The sequence below is a fragment of the Penaeus japonicus genome, unplaced genomic scaffold, assembly GCF_977035675.1.
Source record: "Penaeus japonicus unplaced genomic scaffold, GWHDUDI00000001_assembly GWHDUDI00000025, whole genome shotgun sequence".
In the NCBI taxonomy this organism is placed as follows: Eukaryota; Metazoa; Arthropoda; class Malacostraca; order Decapoda; family Penaeidae; genus Penaeus; species Penaeus japonicus.
In genome coordinates this window covers 27,387,322-27,392,321 of record NW_028234427.1, presented here as the reverse complement: position 1 = coordinate 27,392,321, position 5,000 = coordinate 27,387,322, and the positions used below count along the sequence as shown (strand labels likewise).

The window sequence follows — 5,000 nt, the reverse complement described above, 5'->3', positions numbered from 1 at the left end:
AAACAGTGTTGGCAGCACCGTTGTCAGAAGTGGTGGCAGGCGGTTGCTATATATCGGCGAGCGACGTGGCCGCGCCCCCACTCCCTGCCTCTCCTCCACGCCGCTCTGTCGCGCAAGGTAACACGTAAACAAACGTTGCCAAAACAAAACAAAACAAAAAAAGAAATACGAGAAGCGCAGATCTGACTTCCGATAGACTATTCGACTGTGTCTGTGTCTGACTTCCAGGAGTGGTGTGTGTCTACCCCCCCCCCACCCTTTGGCCCCGCCCCGCCATCTTTATCCCCCCCTTTATCAAGTTTACCCCTATCCTACCCCCCACCCCCTCTCCCCCCCTCTCCCTATACAGTGCATCAAACTAAGCGACCAACTCTAAAGGTAAGTCAACTTTGATTTTTTTTTTCATTATCATCATCATCTTCATTCTTTAAAGACGCATTTAATATCGTGTGTATTTCAAATGTAGTTTATTGTCATAAGTTTTTATCTTCATCGATTCGCTACATTCCCTAATTTTTACGATTTGTAAGTCTTTCTAACCGCAACTTTACCCCATCTTCATTCCTTCCCCTTTCCCTACCTCGTCCCCCTCCCCTGAAACTGACCTGACTGAAACGACCTGACTGACCTCCTGTGACCTGACCTCCGTGACCTCCACTCCCGTGACCTGGGGTATGCGCGCTGAGGACGCCCGAGCTTCCGTCGTCGCACTTTTTTTGTTTTGCTAAATACCTCATATGTTCCTCTGTATTATTCTCACCGTCTTCTTCTCCCCATTTTTGTTTCTAATTCCAACCCCCCGATATTCTCTCCTCACACCGACTCCGTCCCCCTCCAATCACCCTCCGTTTTCTTTCCATTTTCGCTTTGCTCTCCTTCATTGTGCGTAATTCGTTCGCGATCTAAATCCCAGAAATAAATATATAAATAATAATAGAAAAAAATACATAGACACAGTACATAAAAAAAAAACAACATTAAAGTATCTGTATCTTAAAGTAAGAAGAAAACAAAAACGAGTGAACGTGAAAAGAAGACGAGTTTCAGAGGAGTAAGTTCAAGGGTGAGTTTGTTACCCCTTGAAGTCAACGGAGTAAAAACTTGCAGGACTGGATGTCTGAAGGATGAGGGCAGAAAGAGAGGGCGAGAAAGAGATAAATAAGAGGAGTAAGAGAGAGAGAGAGAGAGACAGACATGGGGACGCTGGATGGGGGAGGGAGGGAGATATAATGAGAGAGAGGGGGGCAGTGGGAGTGGGAAGAAGGGAGAGATAATGAGATAGAAAGAGAGGGAGGGAGAATCAACTCCCAGTCCGTCCTTATTTTCCTATTTTACCTTCCATCCTTCCTAACGTCTTCCTTTCCTACTCTCTCTCTCTCTCTCTCTCTCTCTCTCTCTCTCTCTCTCTCTCTCTCTCTCTCTCTCTCTCTCTCTCTCTCTCTCTCTCTCTCTCTCTCTCTCTCTCTCTTCCTTTCCCTTCTCTCCCTATCTCTGATCTCCCGACTTTCCTATTTCTCTTCCTCTCCTTTCCCTTTCTTTCCTTCATTTTCTCTTTATTCACCTTTTTTTTTTCTTCTTTACTCAATCTTTCTCTCTACCTTATCCAACCTCCCTTCCCCCTCCTCTTCATCTTTCTTTTCTCCTCCCTTCGTCATCGCACTCGCCCTCCCCTTCTTTCCTTTTTTCTTTCTTCATTATTATCATCATCACCATAATCATTTTTTCTTCTTCTGTTTCTTCTCCTTGTTCTTGTTCTTCATCTTTTTCATCATCACCGTCACCATGATCATCATCACAATCATCGCCATCATCATCATCACCACCAGCATCATCATAATCATCTTCACCACCACCATCATCATCATCGTCATCGCAATCGTCATCATCATCACCATCATCACCACCATCTTCATCATCATCGTCATCATCACCATCACCGTCATCCTCATCATCATCACTATCATCACCATCATCGTCATCATCATCATCATCTTCATCATCATAGTCATCATCATTATCTTTATTATCTTTTTTTTCTCCTTCTCCATCACCCCACCACCTCCTCTTTTCCTCTTCCTCCTCCTCTTCCTCCTCCTCTTCCTCCCTCTCTTCCTCCTCATTTTCCTCCTCAACTTCCTTCTTCTCTTCTTCCTCCTCTTCCTCCTCCTCTTCCTCCTCCTCCTCCTCTTCCTCCTCCTCTTCCTCCTCCTCCTCCTCTTCCTCCTCCTCTTCCTCCTCTTCCTCCTCTTCCTCCTCTTCCTCCTCTTCTCCCTCCTCCTCCTCCTCCTCCTCCTCCTTCTTCTTCTTCCTCTCCTCCTCCTTCTTCTTCTTCTTCTCCTCCTCCTCATTCTCCTCCTCCTCCTCCTCCTCCTCCCCCCATCTCTTCCTCCTCTTTCTCCTCTTCCTCCTCCTCCTCTTCCTTCTCCTCTTTCTCCTACTCCTTCTTTTCATCCTCATCCTCCTTTCCCTCTTCCTCCTCCTCTTCCTCCTCCTCCTCCTTTTTCTCCTCTGCTTCCTCCTCATCTTCCTTCTCCTCTGCTTCCTCTTCATCATCTTTCTCCTCTTCCTTCTTCTCCTTTTTCTTTTCCTCCTCCTTCTCCTCCTCCTGTTCCTCCTGCTCCTCCTCCTCCTCTTCCCCCTCCTCCTCCTCCTGTTCCTCCTCCTCTTCCCCCTCCTATTCTTCCTTCTCCTCTTCCTCCTTTCCCTCCCCCCTCCTCATCTGTCCTCCTGTAGCCGTCAAAGTTCATGAATATAACATGTTGCCTTCACAAACTTAAACAAATGTGATCATTGACTATGATACATGTTCCTTTCTATGTTTATAACTACATTTCTATTCCAAATGTATAAAATCAGTCGGTAAAAGACTGAATATTACTAAGTACGTATTCTTTGCTTAAACAGAACTCTCGGCAAAACGCAAAGAAAGTAAATTGCGAAAACTCGGGAGCTTTTCATTTCAACGACCGAAAGTTGAGGTCGGTTACCCAGCAACACTGAGTCACACAAGGTCAGGCGATTTGCAAAGTCGTTTTTATTTACTTTTTTTTTAACTCTACTTCGTACTTTTATTGTTCTCTAAGATTTGTATCCTACTACAGTTTATGTTTTGTTTTGTTTTGTTTTGTTTTTTAATTTAGATTTTTTTTTTCTTTCCTTTTGTTCATGTCTTTGTTACGATGCCAGTTATTCGTTATCCGTTTCTTATCATAGCTAATGCACGGAATACAAATGTACAATTATGACTGGCTTGCATCATTCCTTCGCTAGTAAGAATACCAAGTGGCGGGACTGTCCACCGGGGAGACAATACGTGGAACCTCATTACGAATTCAGTTCACGCATGTACCGAGTTCAGCGATATGTATAGCGCGAGGAGTTGTGGAAGACAAACGAAAAGCGAGATGCGCAAAGCCTCCAATATAAAGGAAGCTAGGATCGTTGCTTATTATTATCATTGTTTTATGTATATGTATATGTATATATTTGATTATTTAGAAAACTGCGACCAAAAGGAGAGATAACGGGTAACTGTTGTTGTTGTTTTTTTGTAATAGCTTGAGGCAAGTCGGAAATTCTTGAGACGAGCCGAGATGAAGATCAGCGGCATGTGAAACATCCGGACAGGAATTACTTTTCTGCCTCGTCGCCTCCGATGAAAGTCAAGAGAAACGAAATAAGGGAATTGTCTCCTCTATGTGTCGTCAACACCGCCACAAAAAATATATGTTAACACAATTATTTCAAAACAAACATGGAGAGTTAATCGGTCTAACAACAAAAAATATAAGTTAGTGAGAAAAAAAAGCTCCTTTTTAAGCGCTCGGGTGACTCGTTCACATCCTCCTTCTTCTACCCCCCCCCCCTCCCATTCCTGTTGGCGGGCGATTCAATTCCGCATTCCCCGTTAACCCGTTAATCTCGGCCGTTGTCCTGACCTAAGCTGACGCAAGAGGGTGGGGGGGGGATGGGAGAGGTACGGAGGGGGAGGAGGGAGAAGTAGAGAGAGGGGGTTGAGGGAGGGTGTAGGAGAGTGAAGGAGGGGGAGGAGGAAAGGAGTTAGTGGGGGAATGGGGAAGATTATGCGAGGTAGAGAGGGATGGGGGGAGAAGTGAGGGAAAGATGGGGAGGGAAAGTGATAAGGGGGGAGAATACATGGAGGGGGAGGAAAAGAGGAGAGAGAATGGGAGGGAAGAAGCGAGAGAGAAGAGGGAAATAAGCAAAAAAGGAAGTAAAAGAGAAAGTAGAGAAGGAGAAGAAAAGGAGATTGGGAGAGGTAAAAAAGCACAAAGAAGAAAAAGAAGAAAGAGGAGAAAGAGATATAAGGAAACAGGGGGAAAAACAGAAGATCGAGAGGTAGGACAGGACTGGCGATAACTGAAATGAGAGGAAAGGGAGGAGAGATAAAGGAAGGAAGAGAGGGATGATGGGGGGAAGGAGAGAGGGAGTAAAGACAAGAGGAAGAAACTAAAGTTGCGGATTTAAGAGAAAAATTGTCCTAGGTGTTGAGGGGAGACTGAAGTTTTTTTCTTTTAAGGAAAGCTCGCGTCTGTCTAACCAACAACATATTATCTGTGTCTTTGTTGAAATCATTTGCATTGTTATTAATTGTTGTTATCATCATTATTGACACCATCAACATCTCTCTCTCTCTCTCTCTCTCTCTCTCTCTCTCTCTCTCTCTCTCTCTCTCTCTCTCTCTCTCTCTCTCTCTCTCTCTCTCTCTCTCTCTCTCTCTCTCTTCTCTCTCTCTCTCTCGTCTCTCTCCTCTCTTCTCTCTCTCTCTCTCTCTCTCTCTCTCTCTCTCTCTCTCTCTCTCTCTCTCTCTCTCTCTCTCTCTCTCTCTCTCTCTCTCTCTCTCTCTCTCTCTCTCAATCTCTCTCCCTCTCTTTCTCAATCTCTCTCTCTCTCTCTCTCTCTCTCTCTCTCTCTCTCTCTCTCTCTCTCTCTCTCTCTCTCTCTCTCTCTCTCTCTCTCTCTCTCTCTCAATCTCTCTCCCT

The 5,000-nt window shown here is 44.9% G+C and overlaps 1 protein-coding gene across 2 annotated transcripts in view; it reads left to right on the top strand.

Annotated features, from left to right (window-relative positions):
- Positions 1 to 57: 57 nt before the first annotated feature.
- Positions 58 to 5,000, top strand: part of LOC122251611 (uncharacterized) — a 28,509-nt gene continuing 23,566 nt past the window's right edge. The window contains exon 1 of one of the 2 annotated variants that reach the window (XM_086551515.1): positions 58 to 378. The gene's annotated coding sequence lies outside the window, so the exon portion shown is untranslated. Of the gene's footprint in view, positions 379 to 2,931; positions 3,011 to 5,000 lie in introns of those variants that run through there. The other variant, XM_086551516.1, reaches the window with a different exon arrangement.